Source organism: Lissotriton helveticus, chromosome 1_2, assembly GCF_964261635.1.
Source record: "Lissotriton helveticus chromosome 1_2, aLisHel1.1, whole genome shotgun sequence".
NCBI lineage: Eukaryota > Metazoa > Chordata > Amphibia > Caudata > Salamandridae > Lissotriton > Lissotriton helveticus.
This window is the reverse complement of record NC_136058.1, coordinates 326200764-326225034: the sequence shown is the minus strand read 5'-3', so window position 1 is coordinate 326225034 and position 24271 is coordinate 326200764. Positions and strand designations below refer to the sequence as shown.

Genomic DNA, 24271 nt, shown 5'->3' with positions numbered 1-24271 from the left:
ATACCGAATTGTAGTGGTACTTAGAAATGTTTTTCCACCATAATTTGGCCTAAATCAATCATACTTCATCACCATCTCCGTGATTGTGGTAACCAATCCTCAAACGATAAGGTGTCCCGTAAAAACCTCTTCCCCTTTAAGAATGTTTCAAAACAATCATTGTATGTAGAGGCATTGGTCCTATGTACCACTGCCTATTCAAATAAAATAACAATGAAACAAATAAATCTGTTTTTTAAATGATCCAGTTTTCCTTTAATAAATAATATTAAGGACTACTTCTCCTGTTCCACAGTTTCAAGGTTGTACTTTCTGGCACAACTTAGTATGATCCTCACACTCTTTCATGATGTACTCATATTTTGTCATTCTGATTTTACTGAAAAGCTGGGGATATAGCTCAGTGGTAGAGCATTGGACTGCAGATCAAGAGGTCCTTGGTTCAAATCCGGGTGTCCCCTCACCCTATTTTGATTCTGTTGTTTGTAATTGGGACTTTTCATCAATTCCATTTTGATCATCTTTAACAGAGTCAGTGTTCCCTTGGATATTGCACTTTAATAGCATTTCAGTGTTTCCTGCTCAAAACCTGTGAGTAAATGCAGTTTTTAACACTCGGCTTGTTATTCCCTTTGGGAAATTTCTGAAACATCATTGATCAATTTTGGAATTCGGCTCTTCCTTTCATAGCACTAAACAAAGGGAATGGACTATGAAACCAATTGACAACTTTGTTATACTGTTTGGTGCTTTCTTGTATTGCACTGAAGAAATGGCATATAAAACTTGGCAGCGAAGCAGACAATCTATTTCTCATTTCACCTCTGTCTTCAGTCTTACATATATTCCACCTCTTCTCTGTGCATGCAAAGTATGTGTTTGTTTGAAGCACTTCATTTTTGTGCAACGTAGGAACTATTTAATTTCTCCTTAAAAGCTCTGCCTACGTGCAAGATGTACGAACTATCATTGCAGTTGCAAGAAGGCTGGTCTGAAGAATCAGGCCATTTGCAAACGCAAAATGGCTTTTTCTGATGTATTAAATGGAAGGTATTCGAAAGGGGTTTTGGGTGTACCTTCCAAATACCGAATTGTAGTGGTACTTAGAAATGTTTTTCCACCATAATTTGGCCTAAATCAATCATACTTCATCACCATCTCCGTGATTGTGGTAACCAATCCTCAAACGATAAGGTGTCCCGTAAAAACCTCTTCCCCTTTAAGAATGTTTCAAAACAATCCTTGTATGTAGAGGCATTGGTCCTATGTACCACTGCCTATTCAAATAAAATAACAATGAAACAAATAAATCTGTTTTTTAAATGATCCAGTTTTCCTTTAATAAATAATATTAAGGACTACTTCTCCTGTTCCACAGTTTCAAGGTTGTACTTTCTGGCACAACTTAGTATGATCCTCACACTCTTTCATGATGTACTCATATTTTGTCATTCTGATTTTAGTGAAAAGCTGGGGATATAGCTCAGTGGTAGAGCATTGGACTGCAGATCAAGAGGTCCTTGGTTCAAATCCGGGTGTCCCCTCACCCTATTTTGATTCTGTTGTTTGTAATTGGGACTTTTCATCAATTCCATTTTGATCATCTTTAACAGAGTCAGTGTTCCCTTGGATATTGCACTTTAATAGCATTTCAGTGTTTCCTGCTCAAAACCTGTGAGTAAATGCAGTTTTTAACACTCGGCTTGTTATTCCCTTTGGGAAATTTCTGAAACATCATTGATCAATTTTGGAATTCGGCTCTTCCTTTCATAGCACTAAACAAAGGGAATGGACTATGAAACCAATTGACAACTTTGTTATACTGTTTGGTGCTTTCTTGTATTGCACTGACGAAATGGCATATAAAACTTGGCAGCGAAGCAGACAATCTATTTCTCATTTCACCTCTGTCTTCAGTCTTACATATATTCCACCTCTTCTCTGTGCATGCAAAGTATGTGTTTGTTTGAAGCACTTCATTTTTGTGCAACGTAGGAACTATTTAATTTCTCCTTAAAAGCTCTGCCTACGTGCAAGATGTACGAACTATCATTGCAGTTGCAAGAAGGCTGGTCTGAAGAATCAGGCCATTTGCAAACGCAAAATGGCTTTTTCTGATGTATTAAATGGAAGGTATTCGAAAGGGGTGTTTGGGTGTACCTTCCAAATACCGAATTGTAGTGGTAAGTAGAAATGTTTTTCCACCATAATTTGGCCCAAAACAATCATACTTCATCACCATCTCAGTGATTGTGGTAACCAATCCTCATATGATAAGGTGTCCCGTAAAAACCTCTTCCCCTTTAAGAATGTTTCAAAACAATCCTTGTATGTAGAGGCATTGGTCCTATGTACCACTGCCTATTCAAATAAAATAACAATGAAACAAATAAATCTGTTTTTAAATGATCCAGTTTTCCTTTAATAAATAATATTAAGGACTACTTCTCCTGTTCCACAGTTTCAAGGTTGTACTTTCTGGCACAACTTAGTATGATCCTCACACTCTTTCATGATGTACTGATATTTTGTCATTCTGATTTTAGTGAAAAGCTGGGGATATAACTCAGTGGTAGAGCATTTGACTGCAGATCAAGAGGTCCCTGGTTCAAATCCGGGTGTCCCCTCACCCTATTTTGATTCTGTTGTTTGTAATTGGGACTTTTCATCAATTCCATTTGGATAATCTTTGACAGAGTCAGTGTTCCCTAGGATATTGCACTTTAATAGCATTTCAGTGTTTCCTGCTCAAAACCTGTGAGTAAATGCAGTTTTTAACACTCTGCTTGTTATTCCCTTTGGGAAATTTCTGAAACATCATTGATCAATTTTGTAATTTGGCTCTTCCTTTCGCAGCACTAAACAAAGGGAATGGACTATGAAAGCAATTGACAACTTTGTTATACTGTTTGGTGCTTTCTTGTATTGCACTGACGAAATGGCGTATAAAACTTGGCAGCGAAGCAGTCAATCTATTTTTCATTTCACCTGTGTCTCCAGTCTTACATATATTCCACCTCTTCTCTGTGCATGCAAAGTATGTGTTTGTTTGAAGCACTTCATTTTTGTGCAACGTAGGAACTATTTAATTTCTCCTTTAAAGCTCTGCCTACGTGCAAGATGTACGAACTATCATTGCAGTTGCAAGAAGGCTGGTCTGAAGAATCAGGCCATTTGCAAACGCAAAATGGCTTTTTCTGATGTATTAAATGGAAGGTATTCGAAAGGGGTTTTGTGTGTACCTTCCAAATACCGAATTGTAGTGGTACGTAGAAATGTTTTTCCACCATAATTTGGCCCAAAACAATCATACTTCATCACCATCTCAGTGATTGTGGTAACCAATCCTCAAATGATAAGGTGTCCCGTAAAAACCTCTTCCCCTTTAAGAATGTTTCAAAACAATCATTGTATGTAGAGGCATTGGTCCTATGTACCACTGCCTATTCAAATAAAATATCAATGAAACAAATAAATCTGTTTTTTAAATGATCCAGTTTTCCTTTAATAAATAATATTAAGGACTACTTCTCCTGTTCCACAGTTTCAAGGTTGTACTTTCCGGCACAACTTAGTATGATCCTCACACTCTTTCATGATGTACTGATATTTTGTCATTCTGATTTTACTGAAAAGCTGGGGATATAGCTCAGTGGTAGAGCATTTGACTGAAAATCAAGAGGTCCCTGGTTCTAATCCGGGTGTCCCCTCACCCTATTTTGATTCTGTTGTTTGTAATTGGGACTTTCCATCAATTCCATTTGGATCATCTTTGACAGAGTCAGTGTTCCCTTGGATATTGCACTTTAATGGCATTACAGTGTTTGCTTCTCAAAACCTGTGAGTAAATGCAGTTTTTAACACTCGGCTTGGTATTCCCTTTGGGAAATTTCTGAAACATCATTGATCAATTTTGGAATTCGGCTCTTCCTTTCACAGCACTAAACAAAGGTAATGGACTATGAAACCAATTGACAACTTTGTTATACTGTTTGGTGCTTTCTTGTATTGCACTGAAGAAATGGCGTATAAAACTTGGCGGCAAAGCAGTCAATCTATTTCTCATTTCACCTGTGTCTTCAGTCTTACATATATTCCACCTCTTCTCTGTGCATGCAAAGTATATGTTTGTTTGAAGCACTTCATTTTTGTGCAACGTAGGAACCATTTAATTTCTCCTTAAAAGCTCTTCCTACTTGCAAGATGTACGAACTATCATTGCAGTTGCAAGAAGGCTGGTCTGAAGAATCAGGCCATTTCCAAACGCAAAATGGCTTTTTCTGATGTATTAAATGGAAGGTATTTGAAAGGGGTGTTTGGGTGTACCTTCCAAATACCGAATTGTAGTGGTACGTAGAAATGTTTTTCCACCATAATTTGGCCCAAAACAATCATACTTCATCACCATCTCAGTGAGTGTGGTAACCAATCCTCAAATGATAAGGTGTCCCGTAAAAACCTCTTCCCCTTTAAAAATGTTTCAAAACAATCATTGTATGTAGAGGCATCGGTCCTATGTACCACTGCCTATTCAAATAAAATAACAATGAAACAAATAAATCTGTTTTTTAAATGATCCAGTTTTCCTTTAATAAATAATATTAAGGACTACTTCTCCTGTTCCACAGTTTCAAGGTTGTACTTTCTGGCACAACTTAGTATGATCCTCACACTCTTTCATGATGTACTCATATTTTGTCATTCTGATTTTACTGAAAAGCTGGGGATATAGCTCAGTGTTAGAGCATTGGACTGCAGATCAAGAGGTCCCTGGTTCAAATCCGGGTGTCCCCTCACCCTATTTTGATTCTGTTGTTTGTAATTGGGACTTTTCATCAATTCCATTTGGATCATCTTTAACAGAGTCAGTGTTCCCTTGGATATTGCACTTTAATAGCATTTCAGTGTTTCCTGCTCAAAACCTGTGAGTAAATGCAGTTTTTAACACTCGGCTTGTTATTCCCTTTGGGAAATTTCTGAAACATCATTGATCAATTTTGGAATTCGGCTCTTCCTTTCATAGCACTAAACAAAGGGAATGGACTATGAAACCAATTGACAACTTTGTTATACTGTTTGGTGCTTTCTTGTATTGCACTGAAGAAATGGCATATAAAACTTGGCAGCGAAGCAATCTATTTCTCATTTCACCTCTGTCTTCAGTCTTACATATATTCCACCTCTTCTCTGTGCATGCAAAGTATGTGTTTGTTTGAAGCACTTCATTTTTGTGCAACGTAGGAACTATTTAATTTCTCCTTTAAAGCTCTGCCTACGTGCAAGATGTACGAACTATCATTGCAGTTGCAAGAAGGCTGGTCTGAAGAATCAGGCCATTTGCAAACGCAAAATGGCTTTTTCTGATGTATTAAATGGAAGGTATTCGAAAGGGGTGTTTGGGTGTACCTTCCAAATACCGAATTGTAGTGGTACGTCGAAATGTTTTTCCACCATAATTTGGCCCAAAACAATCATACTTCATCACCATCTCCGTGATTGTGGTAACCAATCCTCAAATGATAAGGTGTCCCGTAAAAACCTCTTCCCCTTTAAGAATGTTTCAAAACAATCATTGTATGTAGAGGCATTGGTTCTATGTACCACTGCCTATTCAAATAAAATAACAATGAAACAAATAAATCTGTTTTTTAAATGATCCAGTTTTCCTTTAATAAATAATATTAAGGACTACTTCTCCTGTTCTACAGTTTCAAGGTTGTACTTTTCTGGCACAACTTAGTATGATCCTCACACTCTTTCATGATGTACTCATATTTTGTCATTCTGATTTTCCTGAAAAGCTGGGGATGTAGCTCAGTGGGAGAGCATTTGACTGCAGATCAAGAGGTCCATGGTTCAAATCCGGGTGTCCCCTCACACTATTTTGATTCTGTTGTTTGTAATTGGGACTTTTCATCAATTCCATTTGGATCATCTTTAACAGAGTCAGTGTTCCCTTGGATATTGCACTTTAATAGCATTTCAGTGTTTCCTGCTCAAAACCTGTGAGTAAATGCAGTTTTTAACACTCGGCTTGCTATTCCCTTTGGGAAATTTCTGAAACATCATTGATCAATTTTGGAATTCGGCTCTTCCTTTCATAGCACTAAACAAAGGGAATGGACTATGAAACCAATTGACAACTTTGTTATACTGTTTGGTGCTTTCTTGTATTGCACTGAAGAAATGGCATATAAAACTTGGCAGCGAAGCAGTCAATCTATTTCTCATTTCACCTCTGTCTTCAGTCTTACATATATTCCACCTCTTCTCTGTGCATGCAAAGTATGTGTTTGTTTGAAGCACTTCATTTTTGTGCAACGTAGGAACTATTTAATTTCTCCTTAAAAGCTCTGCCTACGTGCAAGATGTACGAACTATCATTGCAGTTGCAAGAAGGCTGGTCTGAAGAATCAGGCCATTTGCAAACGCAAAATGGCTTTTTCTGATGTATTAAATGGAAGGTATTCGAAAGGGGTGTTTGGGTGTACCTTCCAAATACCGAATTGTAGTGGTAAGTAGAAATGTTTTTCCACCATAATTTGGCCCAAAACAATCATACTTCATCACCATCTCAGTGATTGTGGTAACCAATCCTCAAATGATAAGGTGTCCCGTAAAAACCTCTTCCCCTTTAAGAATGTTTCAAAACAATCCTTGTATGTAGAGGCATTGGTCCTATGTACCACTGCCTATTCAAATAAAATAACAATGACACAAATAAATCTGTTTTTAAATGATCCAGTTTTCCTTTAATAAATAATATTAAGGACTACTTCTCCTGTTCCACAGTTTCAAGGTTGTACTTTCTGGCACAACTTAGTATGATCCTCACACTCTTTCATGATGTACTGATATTTTGTCATTCTGATTTTAGTGAAAAGCTGGGGATATAGCTCAGTGGTAGAGCATTTGACTGCAGATCAAGAGGTCCCTGGTTCAAATCCGGTTGTCCCCTCACCCTATTTTGATTCTGTTGTTTGTAATTGGGACTTTTCATCAATTCCATTTGGATCATCTGTGACAGAGTCAGTGTTCCCTAGGATATTGCACTTTAATAGCATTTCAGTGTTTCCTGCTCAAAACCTGTGAGTAAATGCAGTTTTTAACACTCTGCTTGTTATTCCCTTTGGGACATTTCTGAAACATCATTGATCAATTTTGTAATTTGGCTCTTCCTTTCACAGCACTAAACAAAGGGAATGGACTATGAAAGCAATTGACAACTTTGTTATACTGTTTGGTGCTTTCTTGTATTGCACTGACGAAATGGCGTATAGAACTTGGCAGCGAAGCAGTCAATCTATTTTTCATTTCACCTGTGTCTCCAGTCTTACATATATTCCACCTCTTCTCTGTGCATGCAAAGTATGTGTTTGTTTGAAGCACTTCATTTTTGTGCAACGTAGGAACTATTTAATTTCTCCTTTAAAGCTCTGCCTACGTGCAAGATGTACGAACTATCATTGCAGTTGCAAGAAGGCTGGTCTGAAGAATCAGGCCATTTGCAAACGCAAAATGGCTTTTTCTGATGTATTAAATGGAAGGTATTCGAAAGGGGTGTTTGGGTGTACCTTCCAAATACCGAATTGTAGTGGTACGTCGAAATGTTTTTCCACCATAATTTGGCCCAAAACAATCATACTTCATCACCATCTCCGTGATTGTGGTAACCAATCCTCAAATGATAAGGTGTCCCGTAAAAACCTCTTCCCCTTTAAGAATGTTTCAAAACAATCATTGTATGTAGAGGCATTGGTTCTATGTACCACTGCCTATTCAAATAAAATAACAATGAAACAAATAAATCTGTTTTTTAAATGATCCAGTTTTCCTTTAATAAATAATATTAAGGACTACTTCTCCTGTTCTACAGTTTCAAGGTTGTACTTTTCTGGCACAACTTAGTATGATCCTCACACTCTTTCATGATGTACTCATATTTTGTCATTCTGATTTTCCTGAAAAGCTGGGGATGTAGCTCAGTGGGAGAGCATTTGACTGCAGATCAAGAGGTCCATGGTTCAAATCCGGGTGTCCCCTCACACTATTTTGATTCTGTTGTTTGTAATTGGGACTTTTCATCAATTCCATTTGGATCATCTTTAACAGAGTCAGTGTTCCCTTGGATATTGCACTTTAATAGCATTTCAGTGTTTCCTGCTCAAAACCTGTGAGTAAATGCAGTTTTTAACACACGGCTTGCTATTCCCTTTGGGAAATTTCTGAAACATCATTGATCAATTTTGGAATTCGGCTCTTCCTTTCATAGCACTAAACAAAGGGAATGGACTATGAAACCAATTGACAACTTTGTTATACTGTTTGGTGCTTTCTTGTATTGCACTGAAGAAATGGCATATAAAACTTGGCAGCGAAGCAGTCAATCTATTTCTCATTTCACCTCTGTCTTCAGTCTTACATATATTCCACCTCTTCTCTGTGCATGCAAAGTATGTGTTTGTTTGAAGCACTTCATTTTTGTGCAACGTAGGAACTATTTAATTTCTCCTTAAAAGCTCTGCCTACGTGCAAGATGTACGAACTATCATTGCAGTTGCAAGAAGGCTGGTCTGAAGAATCAGGCCATTTGCAAACGCAAAATGGCTTTTTCTGATGTATTAAATGGAAGGTATTCGAAAGGGGTGTTTGGGTGTACCTTCCAAATACCGAATTGTAGTGGTAAGTAGAAATGTTTTTCCACCATAATTTGGCCCAAAACAATCATACTTCATCACCATCTCAGTGATTGTGGTAACCAATCCTCAAATGATAAGGTGTCCCGTAAAAACCTCTTCCCCTTTAAGAATGTTTCAAAACAATCCTTGTATGTAGAGGCATTGGTCCTATGTACCACTGCCTATTCAAATAAAATAACAATGACACAAATAAATCTGTTTTTAAATGATCCAGTTTTCCTTTAATAAATAATATTAAGGACTACTTCTCCTGTTCCACAGTTTCAAGGTTGTACTTTCTGGCACAACTTAGTATGATCCTCACACTCTTTCATGATGTACTGATATTTTGTCATTCTGATTTTAGTGAAAAGCTGGGGATATAGCTCAGTGGTAGAGCATTTGACTGCAGATCAAGAGGTCCCTGGTTCAAATCCGGTTGTCCCCTCACCCTATTTTGATTCTGTTGTTTGTAATTGGGACTTTTCATCAATTCCATTTGGATCATCTGTGACAGAGTCAGTGTTCCCTAGGATATTGCACTTTAATAGCATTTCAGTGTTTCCTGCTCAAAACCTGTGAGTAAATGCAGTTTTTAACACTCTGCTTGTTATTCCCTTTGGGACATTTCTGAAACATCATTGATCAATTTTGTAATTTGGCTCTTCCTTTCACAGCACTAAACAAAGGGAATGGACTATGAAAGCAATTGACAACTTTGTTATACTGTTTGGTGCTTTCTTGTATTGCACTGACGAAATGGCGTATAAAACTTGGCAGCGAAGCAGTCAATCTATTTTTCATTTCACCTCTGTCTCCAGTCTTACATATATTCCACCTCTTCTCTGTGCATGCAAAGTATGTGTTTGTTTGAAGCACTTTATTTTTGTGCAGCGTAGGAACTATTTAATTTCTCCTTTAAAGCTCTGCCTACGTGCAAGATGTACGAACTATCATTGCAGTTGCAAGAAGGCTGGTCTGAAGAATCAGGCCATTTGCAAACGCAAAATGGCTTTTTCTGATGTATTAAATGGAAGGTATTCGAAAGGGGTTTTGGGTGTACCTTCCAAATACCGAATTGTAGTGGTACTTAGAAATGTTTTTCCACCATAATTTGGCCTAAATCAATCATACTTCATCACCATCTCCGTGATTGTGGTAACCAATCCTCAAACGATAAGGTGTCCCGTAAAAACCTCTTCCCCTTTAAGAATGTTTCAAAACAATCATTGTATGTAGAGGCATTGGTCCTATGTACCACTGCCTATTCAAATAAAATAACAATGAAACAAATAAATCTGTTTTTTAAATGATCCAGTTTTCCTTTAATAAATAATATTAAGGACTACTTCTCCTGTTCCACAGTTTCAAGGTTGTACTTTCTGGCACAACTTAGTATGATCCTCACACTCTTTCATGATGTACTCATATTTTGTCATTCTGATTTTACTGAAAAGCTGGGGATATAGCTCAGTGGTAGAGCATTGGACTGCAGATCAAGAGGTCCTTGGTTCAAATCCGGGTGTCCCCTCACCCTATTTTGATTCTGTTGTTTGTAATTGGGACTTTTCATCAATTCCATTTTGATCATCTTTAACAGAGTCAGTGTTCCCTTGGATATTGCACTTTAATAGCATTTCAGTGTTTCCTGCTCAAAACCTGTGAGTAAATGCAGTTTTTAACACTCGGCTTGTTATTCCCTTTGGGAAATTTCTGAAACATCATTGATCAATTTTGGAATTCGGCTCTTCCTTTCATAGCACTAAACAAAGGGAATGGACTATGAAACCAATTGACAACTTTGTTATACTGTTTGGTGCTTTCTTGTATTGCACTGAAGAAATGGCATATAAAACTTGGCAGCGAAGCAGACAATCTATTTCTCATTTCACCTCTGTCTTCAGTCTTACATATATTCCACCTCTTCTCTGTGCATGCAAAGTATGTGTTTGTTTGAAGCACTTCATTTTTGTGCAACGTAGGAACTATTTAATTTCTCCTTAAAAGCTCTGCCTACGTGCAAGATGTACGAACTATCATTGCAGTTGCAAGAAGGCTGGTCTGAAGAATCAGGCCATTTGCAAACGCAAAATGGCTTTTTCTGATGTATTAAATGGAAGGTATTCGAAAGGGGTGTTTGGGTGTACCTTCCAAATACCGAATTGTAGTGGTAAGTAGAAATGTTTTTCCACCATAATTTGGCCCAAAACAATCATACTTCATCACCATCTCAGTGATTGTGGTAACCAATCCTCATATGATAAGGTGTCCCGTAAAAACCTCTTCCCCTTTAAGAATGTTTCAAAACAATCCTTGTATGTAGAGGCATTGGTCCTATGTACCACTGCCTATTCAAATAAAATAACAATGAAACAAATAAATCTGTTTTTAAATGATCCAGTTTTCCTTTAATAAATAATATTAAGGACTACTTCTCCTGTTCCACAGTTTCAAGGTTGTACTTTCTGGCACAACTTAGTATGATCCTCACACTCTTTCATGATGTACTGATATTTTGTCATTCTGATTTTAGTGAAAAGCTGGGGATATAACTCAGTGGTAGAGCATTTGACTGCAGATCAAGAGGTCCCTGGTTCAAATCCGGGTGTCCCCTCACCCTATTTTGATTCTGTTGTTTGTAATTGGGACTTTTCATCAATTCCATTTGGATAATCTTTGACAGAGTCAGTGTTCCCTAGGATATTGCACTTTAATAGCATTTCAGTGTTTCCTGCTCAAAACCTGTGAGTAAATGCAGTTTTCTTTTTTTTTTTTTTTTTTTGAAAACCTTTATTGTTCCACAATACAGTTACAAGTTATGGCCTACATACCAGCACGGTCGGCCAGCAGAATAGTGGCGGTCAAGCAAATTAATAACCAAGTCAATGAAGCCCATCCCCCAAGACATCCCACCACGCAAGGAAGTAGTTGGCACATAAGAATCACAGGATTAGAAAAGGTTTCTTTTGATAATAAAGATAAGCAGGATCCGACGCCGTACAATTATGCCCACACAAAACAGGAGATAATCATATTACCAGAGTTACATAGGCAGGACTATGGTAACGCAAAGGCTAGCAAGAGAACAGATGATCAGGATAAACAATAAACAACACAGCCCGCCCGCCAGAATAGCAGATGCCCACTGCACCCAGAAACATCTGAAAGACAACAACCCCGGCAGTCAAAGGAGCAGAACAAAACGAGAAGACAGCAAGTCGGACCCCAGAAAAGAAGAGAAAGAAAAGGGATAGACAAACCAAAAACAAGAAAAACAAAAGGCCATAGGAACAAAAAGGAGAAAGATACAAATACTAACACTACACCCCCCACCCTGCACCTCTGCCGATGGCTACGGCCCACCCCCCTAGCAGCGTGCCTGTCGCCCAATGTCAAAAACCCGAAATATAGAAGAAGAAGACGAAAGGAAAGACAATAATCCACATAGATACAAAAGAAAAGGGGGAAAGAAGAAAAAACATTGGAGGGTCCCCAGAACGAACTCCCGGCCCCCCTCCCCCCCACCGCCGCGCAACAACTCAATACGCCAAAAGCATTGCAAAGTCTCAGGATGTCCACAAAAACAGGATGAAATCACTGCTCGGCTGCTTAAAAGAGAGAAACATCATGAAAATCCCCCTGCGTAACCACCCTGAAAAACAGATCATCAGCATACATGACACTCATACAGCCCGAGCCCGCATCCCATCCTAGTCCATGTAGTGTAGGGCCCCGCCATCAAAGCATCGGAGGAAACCAACACGATAATTCGAAGGCAGCTGAAATTCTCACAGGGCAGCAGTGTACGGCCCACTCGAAGATCGTCGATGCCACTCCATCAGTCACAGTGTAATAGCAAAGGTAGGTTCAAACAGAATAGTCAAGGCACAGTTCAAAGTCTCAAATTGACGCCAGCCAACCGAAGAGGGCTGGAAAGGAAAAACGAGGAACATACGGCCAATGGCATCACCAAGAAACAAAGCATCCACAGGAGTAGGCAGTGCAGCGTCGCACCACTTCAAAGTAACTGGGAATCCTCCGGGCACCAGTCCAGCTCATCTACCGCCAGGAAAGCTGATTTCGTACCCCACAGCAAAGGCAACGCAGGAAGTTGTAGAAGGGCCCATACGCACAAAGTGGCACCAGGATAATATCAGCATCAGGCATTCGGGTGCAATCCACACTAATCAGGGTGTCTCGGGTCTGTCCAGATCAAATGTCGTCCATTGAACACACAGGGGGCAGACCGCCCCAACCCCTCGAGCAGTGATAAAGTCTGCTGCCGCCATTATCAGGCGTGTCCCATCGAACGCCGTCCGAATCAACACCAGTACCGCCAGTCCATGATTCAGTGAGGTGCCAAGGAACGGTGCGCCCCCCGCATCATACAAAGTATGGCCGCCACGTCCACTTCCCCGCAGACGGCCACAACGGAGCTCCTCCCCGTCGTCAGAAAATAACACAGCTGCTTTGAAAACAAGCGGCCACGAAGGCTGGAAATGTAAAATAAAGACGCGGCACACAGGCAAATCTGGGTCCAATCCAGGAAGAAAGAGCCACGTCCAGGCAGCCATAGCGTCAATCCGCCCTCCGATGAGGGTGGGGGGAGGCACAATCAATAGCGGGGGGACCGCGGGGAGCGAGTTTACCCGGTTCCATGAGGTCAGCGCTGGAGGCACACTCACAAGATGGGCGGACCTCCGTGACGGTAGACCGGCACTCCGTGGGTCAGCGAGGCCGTTGTTGTTGCACTCGCGGGCGGCAGCAGAATCATGCGAGGTCCCGGCTCCAGCCTCGGGAAGGCCGCAAAGTTCGAGGGGTCACATCTTCACGCTCAGAGCCCAGAAAACCCCCGGAGTCGGACGCGGCAGCTCAGCCTGCCGTCCGACACCCGGGAACAGCATCGCAGCAAAGGAAAGACGACGGGAACAGGCGGTGGGGGATGAAGGACCACGGAGCCGAGAGCCCGGGCGACCATCTTGGCCGCCGGCCTGGCTCCGCCCCTGTAAATGCAGTTTTTAACACTCTGCTTGTTATTCCCTTTGGGAAATTTCTGAAACATCATTGATCAATTTTGTAATTTGGCTCTTCCTTTCACAGCACTAAACAAAGGGAATGGACTATGAAAGCAATTGACAACTTTGTTATACTGTTTGGTGCTTTCTTGTATTGCACTGACGAAATGGCGTATAGAACTTGGCAGCGAAGCAGTCAATCTATTTTTCATTTCACCTGTGTCTCCAGTCTTACATATATTCCACCTCTTCTCTGTGCATGCAAAGTATGTGTTTGTTTGAAGCACTTCATTTTTGTGCAACGTAGGAACTATTTAATTTCTCCTTTAAAGCTCTGCCTACGTGCAAGATGTACGAACTATCATTGCAGTTGCAAGAAGGCTGGTCTGAAGAATCAGGCCATTTGCAAACGCAAAATGGCTTTTTCTGATGTATTAAATGGAAGGTATTCGAAAGGGGTGTTTGGGTGTACCTTCCAAATACCGAATTGTAGTGGTACGTCGAAATGTTTTTCCACCATAATTTGGCCCAAAACAATCATACTTCATCACCATCTCCGTGATTGTGGTAACCAATCCTCAAATGATAAGGTGTCCCGTAAAAACCTCTTCCCCTTTAAGAATGTTTCAAAACAATCATTGTATGTAGAGGCATTGGTTCTATGTACCACTGCCTATTCAAATAAAATAACAATGAAACAAATAAATCTGTTTTTTAAATGATCCAGTTTTCCTTTAATAAATAATATTAAGGACTACTTCTCCTGTTCTACAGTTTCAAGGTTGTACTTTTCTGGCACAACTTAGTATGATCCTCACACTCTTTCATGATGTACTCATATTTTGTCATTCTGATTTTCCTGAAAAGCTGGGGATGTAGCTCAGTGGGAGAGCATTTGACTGCAGATCAAGAGGTCCATGGTTCAAATCCGGGTGTCCCCTCACACTATTTTGATTCTGTTGTTTGTAATTGGGACTTTTCATCAATTCCATTTGGATCATCTTTAACAGAGTCAGTGTTCCCTTGGATATTGCACTTTAATAGCATTTCAGTGTTTCCTGCTCAAAACCTGTGAGTAAATGCAGTTTTTAAAACTCGGCTTGCTATTCCCTTTGGGAAATTTCTGAAACATCATTGATCAATTTTGGAATTCGGCTCTTCCTTTCATAGCACTAAACAAAGGGAATGGACTATGAAACCAATTGACAACTTTGTTATACTGTTTGGTGCTTTCTTGTATTGCACTGAAGAAATGGCATATAAAACTTGGCAGCGAAGCAGTCAATCTATTTCTCATTTCACCTCTGTCTTCAGTCTTACATATATTCCACCTCTTCTCTGTGCATGCAAAGTATGTGTTTGTTTGAAGCACTTCATTTTTGTGCAACGTAGGAACTATTTAATTTCTCCTTAAAAGCTCTGCCTACGTGCAAGATGTACGAACTATCATTGCAGTTGCAAGAAGGCTGGTCTGAAGAATCAGGCCATTTGCAAACGCAAAATGGCTTTTTCTGATGTATTAAATGGAAGGTATTCGAAAGGGGTGTTTGGGTGTACCTTCCAAATACCGAATTGTAGTGGTAAGTAGAAATGTTTTTCCACCATAATTTGGCCCAAAACAATCATACTTCATCACCATCTCAGTGATTGTGGTAACCAATCCTCAAATGATAAGGTGTCCCGTAAAAACCTCTTCCCCTTTAAGAATGTTTCAAAACAATCCTTGTATGTAGAGGCATTGGTCCTATGTACCACTGCCTATTCAAATAAAATAACAATGACACAAATAAATCTGTTTTTAAATGATCCAGTTTTACTTTAATAAATAATATTAAGGACTACTTCTCCTGTTCCACAGTTTCAAGGTTGTACTTTCTGGCACAACTTAGTATGATCCTCACACTCTTTCATGATGTACTGATATTTTGTCATTCTGATTTTAGTGAAAAGCTGGGGATATAGCTCAGTGGTAGAGCATTTGACTGCAGATCAAGAGGTCCCTGGTTCAAATCCGGTTGTCCCCTCACCCTATTTTGATTCTGTTGTTTGTAATTGGGACTTTTCATCAATTCCATTTGGATCATCTGTGACAGAGTCAGTGTTCCCTAGGATATTGCACTTTAATAGCATTTCAGTGTTTCCTGCTCAAAACCTGTGAGTAAATGCAGTTTTTAACACTCTGCTTGTTATTCCCTTTGGGACATTTCTGAAACATCATTGATCAATTTTGTAATTTGGCTCTTCCTTTCACAGCACTAAACAAAGGGAATGGACTATGAAAGCAATTGACAACTTTGTTATACTGTTTGGTGCTTTCTTGTATTGCACTGACGAAATGGCGTATAAAACTTGGCAGCGAAGCAGTCAATCTATTTTTCATTTCACCTCTGTCTCCAGTCTTACATATATTCCACCTCTTCTCTGTGCATGCAAAGTATGTGTTTGTTTGAAGCACTTCATTTTTGTGCAGCGTAGGAACTATTTAATTTCTCCTTTAAAGCTCTGCCTACGTGCAAGATGTACGAACTATCATTGCAGTTGCAAGAAGGCTGGTCTGAAGAATCAGGCCATTTGCAAACGCAAAATGGCTTTTTCTGATGTATTAAATGGAAGGTATTCGAAAGGGGTTTTGGGTGTACCTTCCAAATACCGAATTGTAGTGGTACTTAGAAATGTTTTTCCACCATAATTTGGCCTAAATCAATCATACTTCATCACCATCTCCGTGATTGTGGTAACCAATCCTCAAACGATAAGGTGTCCCGTAAAAACCTCTTCCCCTTTAAGAATGTTTCAAAACAATCATTGTATGTAGAGGCATTGGTCCTATGTACCACTGCCTATTCAAATAAAATAACAATGAAACAAATAAATCTGTTTTTTAAATGATCCAGTTTTCCTTTAATAAATAATATTAAGGACTACTTCTCCTGTTCCACAGTTTCAAGGTTGTACTTTCTGGCACAACTTAGTATGATCCTCACACTCTTTCATGATGTACTCATATTTTGTCATTCTGATTTTACTGAAAAGCTGGGGATATAGCTCAGTGGTAGAGCATTGGACTGCAGATCAAGAGGTCCTTGGTTCAAATCCGGGTGTCCCCTCACCCTATTTTGATTCTGTTGTTTGTAATTGGGACTTTTCATCAATTCCATTTTGATCATCTTTAACAGAGTCAGTGTTCCCTTGGATATTGCACTTTAATAGCATTTCAGTGTTTCCTGCTCAAAACCTGTGAGTAAATGCAGTTTTTAACACTCGGCTTGTTATTCCCTTTGGGAAATTTCTGAAACATCATTGATCAATTTTGGAATTCGGCTCTTCCTTTCATAGCACTAAACAAATGGAATGGACTATGAAACCAATTGACAACTTTGTTATACTGTTTGGTGCTTTCTTGTATTGCACTGAAGAAATGGCATATAAAACTTGGCAGCGAAGCAGACAATCTATTTCTCATTTCACCTCTGTCTTCAGTCTTACATATATTCCACCTCTTCTCTGTGCATGCAAAGTATGTGTTTGTTTGAAGCACTTCATTTTTGTGCAACGTAGGAACTATTTAATTTCTCCTTAAAAGCTCTGCCTACGTGCAAGATGTACGAACTATCATTGCAGTTGCAAGAAGGCTGGTCTGAAGAATCAGGCCATTTGCAAACGCAAAATGGCTTTTTCTGATGTATTAAATGGAAGGTATTCGAAAGGGGTGTTTGGGTGTACCTTCCAAATACCGAATTGTAGTGGTAAGTAGAAATGTTTTTCCACCATAATTTGGCCCAAAACAATCATACTTCATCACCATCTCAGTGATTGTGGTAACCAATCCTCATATGATAAGGTGTCCCGTAAAAACCTCTTCCCCTTTAAGAATGTTTCAAAACAATCCTTGTATGTAGAGGCATTGGTCCTATGTACCACTGCCTATTCAAATAAAATAACAATGAAACAAATAAATCTGTTTTTAAATGATCCAGTTTTCCTTTAATAAATAATATTAAGGACTACTTCTCCTGTTCCACAGTTTCAAGGTTGTACTTTCTGGCACAACTTAGTATGATCCTCACACTCTTTCATGATGTACTGATATTTTGTCATTCTGATTTTAGTGAAAAGCTGGGGATATAACTCAGTGGTAGAGCATTTGACTGCAGATCAAGAGGTCCCTGGTTCAAATCCGGGTGTCCCCTCACCCTATTTTGATTCTGTTGTTTGTAATTGGGACTTTTCATCAATTCCATTTGGATAATCTTTGACAGAGTCAGTGTTCCCTAGGATATTGCACTTTAATAGCATTTCAGTGTTTCCTGCTCAAAACCTGTGAGTAAATGCAGTTTTTAACACTCTGCTTGTTATTCCCTTTGGGAAATTTCTGAAACATCATTGATCAATTTTGTAATTTGGCTCTTCCTTTCGCAGCACTAAACAAAGGGAATGGACTATGAAAGCAATTGACAACTTTGTTATACTGTTTGGTGCTTTCTTGTATTGCACTGACGAAATGGCGTATAAAACTTGGCAGCGAAGCAGTCAATCTATTTTTCATTTCACCTGTGTCTCCAGTCTTACATATATTCCACCTCTTCTCTGTGCATGCAAAGTATGTGTTTGTTTGAAGCACTTCATTTTTGTGCAACGTAGGAACTATTTAATTTCTCCTTTAAAGCTCTGCCTACGTGCAAGATGTACGAACTATCATTGCAGTTGCAAGAAGGCTGGTCTGAAGAATCAGGCCATTTGCAAACGCAAAATGGCTTTTTCTGATGTATTAAATGGAAGGTATTCGAAAGGGGTTTTGTGTGTACCTTCCAAATACCGAATTGTAGTGGTACGTAGAAATGTTTTTCCACCATAATTTGGCCCAAAACAATCATACTTCATCACCATCTCAGTGATTGTGGTAACCAATCCTCAAATGATAAGGTGTCCCGTAAAAACCTCTTCCCCTTTAAGAATGTTTCAAAACAATCATTGTATGTAGAGGCATTGGTCCTATGTACCACTGCCTATTCAAATAAAATATCAATGAAACAAATAAATCTGTTTTTTAAATGATCCAGTTTTCCTTTAATAAATAATATTAAGGACTACTTCTCCTGTTCCACAGTTTCAAGGTTGTACTTTCCGGCACAACTTAGTATGATCCTCACACTCTTTCATGATGTACTGATATTTTGTCATTCTGATTTTACTGAAAAGCTGGGGATATAGCTCAGTGGTAGAGCATTTGACTGAAAATCAAGAGGTCCCTGGTTCTAATCCGGGTGTCCCCTCACCCTATTTTGATTCTGTTGTTTGTAATTGGGACTTTCCATCAATTCCATTTGGATCATCTTTGACAGAGTCAGTGTTCCCTTGGATATTGCACTTTAATGGCATTACAGTGTTTGCTTCTCAAAACCTGTGAGTAAATGCAGTTTTTAACACTCGGCTTGGTATTCCCTTTGGGAAATTTCTGAAACATCATTGATCAATTTTGGAATTCGGCTCTTCCTTTCACAGCACTAAACAAAGGTAATGGACTATGAAACCAATTGACAACTTTGTTATACTGTTTGGTGCTTTCTTGTATTGCACTGAAGAAATGGCGTATAAAACTTGGCGGCAAAGCAGTCAATCTATTTCTCATTTCACCTGTGTCTTCAGTCATACATATATTCCACCTCTTCTCTGTGCATGCAAAGTATATGTTTGTTTGAAGCACTTCATTTTTGTGCAACGTAGGAACCATTTAATTTCTCCTTAAAAGCTCTTCCTACTTGCAAGATGTACGAACTATCATTGCAGTTGCAAGAAGGCTGGTCTGAAGAATCAGGCCATTTCCAAACGCAAAATGGCTTTTTCTGATGTATTAAATGGAAGGTATTTGAAAGGGGTGTTTGGGTGTACCTTCCAAATACCGAATTGTAGTGGTACGTAGAAATGTTTTTCCACCATAATTTGGCCCAAAACAATCATACTTCATCACCATCTCAGTGAGTGTGGTAACCAATCCTCAAATGATAAGGTGTCCCGTAAAAACCTCTTCCCCTTTAAGAATGTTTCAAAACAATCATTGTATGTAGAGGCATTGGTCCTATGTACCACTGCCTATTCAAATAAAATAACAATGAAACAAATAAATCTGTTTTTTAAATGATCCAGTTTTCCTTTAATAAATAATATTAAGGACTACTTCTCCTGTTCCACAGTTTCAAGGTTGTACTTTCTGGCACAACTTAGTATGATCCTCACACTCTTTCATGATGTACTCATATTTTGTCATTCTGATTTTACTGAAAAGCTGGGGATATAGCTCAGTGGTAGAGCATTGGACTGCAGATCAAGAGGTCCCTGGTTCAAATCCGGGTGTCCCCTCACCCTATTTTGATTCTGTTGTTTGTAATTGGGACTTTTCATCAATTCCATTTGGATCATCTTTAACAGAGTCAGTGTTCCCTTGGATATTGCACTTTAATAGCATTTCAGTGTTTCCTGCTCAAAACCTGTGAGTAAATGCAGTTTTTAACACTCGGCTTGTTATTCCCTTTGGGAAATTTCTGAAACATCATTGATCAATTTTGGAATTCGGCTCTTCCTTTCATAGCACTAAACAAAGGGAATGGACTATGAAACCAATTGACAACTTTGTTATACTGTTTGGTGCTTTCTTGTATTGCACTGAAGAAATGGCATATAAAACTTGGCAGCGAAGCAATCTATTTCTCATTTCACTTCTGTCTTCAGTCTTACATATATTCCACCTCTTCTCTGTGCATGCAAAGTATGTGTTTGTTTGAAGCACTTCATTTTTGTGCAACGTAGGAACTATTTAATTTCTCCTTAAAAGCTCTGCCTACGTGCAAGATGTACGAACTATCATTGCAGTTGCAAGAAGGCTGGTCTAAAGAATCAGGCCATTTGCAAACGCAAAATGGCTTTTTCTGATGTATTAAATGGAAGGTATTCGAAAGGGGTGTTTGGGTGTACCTTCCAAATACCGAATTGTAGTGGTACGTAGAAATGTTTTTCCACCATAATTTGGCCCAAAACAATCATACTTCATCACCATCTCAGTGATTGTGGTAACCAATCCTCAAATGATAAGGTGTCCCGTAAAAACCTCTTCCCCTTTAAGAATGTTTCAAAACAATCCTTGTATGTAGAGGCATTGGTCCTATGTACCACTGCCTATTCAAATAAAATAACAATGAAACAAATAAATCTGTTTTTAAATGATCCAGTTTTCCTTTAATAAATAATATTAAGGACTACTTCTCCTGTTCCACAGTTTCAAGGTTGTACTTTCTGGCACAACTTAGTATGATCCTCACACTCTTTCATGATGTACTGATATTTTGTCATTCTGATTTTACTGAAAAGCTGGGGATATAGCTCAGTGGTAGAGCATTTGACTGCAGATCAAGAGGTCCCTGGTTCAAATCCGGGTCTCCCCTCACCATATTTTGATTCTGTTGTTTGTAATTGGGACTTTTCATCAATTCCATTTGGATCATCTTTGACAGAGTCAGTGTTCCCTAGGATATTGCACTTTAATAGCATTTCAGTGTTTCCTGCTCAAAACCTGTGAGTAAATGCAGTTTTTAACACTCTGCTTGTTATTCCCTTTGGGAAATTTCTGAAACATCATTGATCAATTTTGTAATTTGGCTCTTCCTTTCATAGCACTAAACAAAGGGAATGGACTATGAAAGCAATTGACAACTTTGTTATACTGTTTGGTGCTTTCTTGTATTGCACTGACGAAATGGCGTATAAAACTTGGCAGCGAAGCAGTCAATCTATTTCTCATTTCACCTGTGTCTCCAGTCTTACATATATTCCACCTCTTCTCTGTGCATGCAAAGTATGTGTTTGGTTGAAGCACTTCATTTTTGTGCAACGTAGGAACTATTTAATTTCTCCTTTAAAGCTCTGCCTACGTGCAAGATGTACGAACTATCATTGCAGTTGCAAGAAGGCTGGTCTGAAGAATCAGGCCATTTGCAAACGCAAAATGGCTTTTTCTGATGTATTAAATGGAAGGTATTCGAAAGGGGTTTTGGGTGTACCTTCCAAATACCGAATTGTAGTGGTACTTAGAAATGTTTTTCCACCATAATTTGGCCTAAATCAATCATACTTCATCACCATCTCCGTGATTGTGGTAACCAATCCTCAAATGATAAGGTGTCCCGTAAAAACCTCTTCCCCTTTAAGAATCTTTCAAAACAATCATTGTATGTAGAGGCATTGGTCCTATGTACCACTGCCTATTCAAATAAAATAACAATGAAACAAATAAATCTGTATTTTAAATGATCCAGTTTTCCTTTAATAAATAATATTAAGGACTACTTCTCCTGTTCCACAGTTTCAAGGTTGTACTTTCTGGCACAACTTAGTATGATCCTCACACTCTTTCATGATGTACTCATATTTTGTCATTCTGATTTTACTGAAAAGCTGGGGATATAGCTCAGTGGTAGAGCATTGGACTGCAGATCAAGAGGTCCCTGGTTCAAATCCGGGTGTCCCCTCACCCTATTTTGATTCTGTTGTTTGTAATTGGGACTTTTCATCAATTCCATTTGGATCATCTTTAACAGAGTCAGTGTTCCCTTGGATATTGCACTTTAATAGCATTTCAGTGTTTCCTGCTCAAAACCTGTGAGTAAATGCAGTTTTTAACACTCGGCTTGTTATTCCCTTTGGGAAATTTCTGAAACATCATTGATCAATTTTGGAATTCGGCTCTTCCTTTCATAGCACTAAACAAAGGGAATGGACTATGAAACCAATTGACAACTTTGTTATACTGTTTGGTGCTTTCTTGTATTGCACTGAAGAAATGGCATATAAAACTTGGCAGCGAAGCAGTCAATCTATTTCTCATTTCACCTCTGTCTTCAGTCTCACATATATTCCACCTCTTCTCTGTGCATGCAAAGTATGTGTTTGTTTGAAGCACTTCATTTTTGTGCAACGTAGGAACTATTTAATTTCTCCTTAAAAGCTCTGCCTACGTGCAAGATGTACGAACTATCATTGCAGTTGCAAGAAGGCTGGTCTGAAGAATCAGGCCATTTGCAAACGCAAAATGGCTTTTTCTGATGTATTAAATTGAAGGTATTCGAAAGGGGTGTTTGGGTGTACCTTCCAAATACCGAATTGTAGTGGTACGTAGAAATGTTTTTCCACCATAATTTGGCCCAAAACAATCATACTTCATCACCATCTCAGTGATTGTGGTAACCAATCCTCAAATGATAAGGTGTCCCGTAAAAACCTCTTCCCCTTTAAGAATGTTTCAAAACAATCCTTGTATGTAGAGGCATTGGTCCTATGTACCACTGCCTATTCAAATAAAATAACAATGAAACAAATAAATCTGTTTTTTAAATGATCCAGTTTTCCTTTAATAAATAATATTAAGGACTACTTCTCCTGTTCCACAGTTTCAAGGTTGTACTTTCTGGCACAACTTAGTATGATCCTCACACTCTTTCATGATGTACTCATATTTTGTCATTCTGATTTTACTGAAAAGCTGGGGATATAGCTCATTGGTAGAGCATTGGACTGCAGATCAAGAGGTTCCTGATTCAAATCCGGGTGTCCCCTCACCCTATTTTGATTCTGTTGTTTGTAATTGGGACTTTTCATCAATTCCATTTGGATCATCTTTAACAGAGTCAGTGTTCCCTTGGATATTGCACTTTAATAGCATGTCAGTGTTTCCTGCTCAAAACCTGTGAGTAAATGCAGTTTTTAACACTCGGCTTGTTATTCCCTTTGGGAAATTTCTGAAACATCATTGATCAATTTTGGAATTCGGCTCTTCCTTTCATAGCACTAAACAAAGGGAATGGACTATGAAACCAAGTGACAACTTTGTTATACTGTTTGGTGCTTTCTTGTATTGCACTGAAGAAATGGCGTATAAAACTTGGCAGCGAAGCAGTCAATCTATTTCTCATTTCACCTGTCTTCAGTCTTACATATATTCCACCTCTTCTCTGTGCATGCAAAGTATGTGTTTGTTTGAAGCACTTCATTTTTGTGCAACGTAGGAACTATTTAATTTCTCCTTAAAAGCTCTGCCTACGTGCAAGATGTACGAACTATCATTGCAGTTGCAAGAAGGCTGGTCTGAAGAATCAGGCCATTTGCAAACGCAAAATGGCTTTTTCTGATGTATTAAATGGAAGGTATTTTGAAAGGGGTGTTTGGGTGTACCTTCCAAATACCGAATTGTAGTGGTACTTAGAAATGTTTTTCCACCATAATTTGGCCTGATTCTTGACCTTTTGTTTTCTATCCTAATTATGAAATTGACTGCAGGTGCAGAGAGAACGCAGAGGATTGAAATATTCAGGGAAAGGGTGTCCAGCAGGAGAGAGCAAAGGTATGTATCTGTGTTTCATTAAAGTGTTTCATGCAGGCAAAAAGGATACTTCCCTGGGTGGGCTTGAACCACCAACCTTTCTGTTAACAACCGAACACGCTAACCATTTGCACCACAGAGGTTAATAACTGTAGCACAGTTCCTGAGACTCAATATATATCTTGATCATTGTGTGCCTGCCTGGAGCTTGT

General features: G+C 39.0%; 6 non-coding genes across 6 annotated transcripts; all 6 read left to right on the top strand.

Annotated features, from left to right (window-relative positions):
- Positions 1-6886: 6886 nt before the first annotated feature.
- On the top strand, positions 6887-6958 carry TRNAC-GCA (transfer RNA cysteine (anticodon GCA)). The gene has a single exon. It is a non-coding gene; the product is annotated as a tRNA-Cys (tRNA).
- A 2096-nt stretch (positions 6959-9054) lies between these two features.
- Positions 9055-9126, top strand: TRNAC-GCA (transfer RNA cysteine (anticodon GCA)). Its single transcript has one exon. It is a non-coding gene; the product is annotated as a tRNA-Cys (tRNA).
- Positions 9127-15645: 6519 nt separating this feature from the next.
- On the top strand, positions 15646-15717 carry TRNAC-GCA (transfer RNA cysteine (anticodon GCA)). Its single transcript has one exon. It is a non-coding gene; the product is annotated as a tRNA-Cys (tRNA).
- Positions 15718-19978: 4261 nt separating this feature from the next.
- Positions 19979-20050, top strand: TRNAC-GCA (transfer RNA cysteine (anticodon GCA)). Its single transcript has one exon. It is a non-coding gene; the product is annotated as a tRNA-Cys (tRNA).
- Positions 20051-21057: 1007 nt separating this feature from the next.
- Positions 21058-21129, top strand: TRNAC-GCA (transfer RNA cysteine (anticodon GCA)). Its single transcript has one exon. It is a non-coding gene; the product is annotated as a tRNA-Cys (tRNA).
- Positions 21130-22140: 1011 nt separating this feature from the next.
- Positions 22141-22212, top strand: TRNAC-GCA (transfer RNA cysteine (anticodon GCA)). The gene has a single exon. It is a non-coding gene; the product is annotated as a tRNA-Cys (tRNA).
- Positions 22213-24271: the final 2059 nt, after the last annotated feature.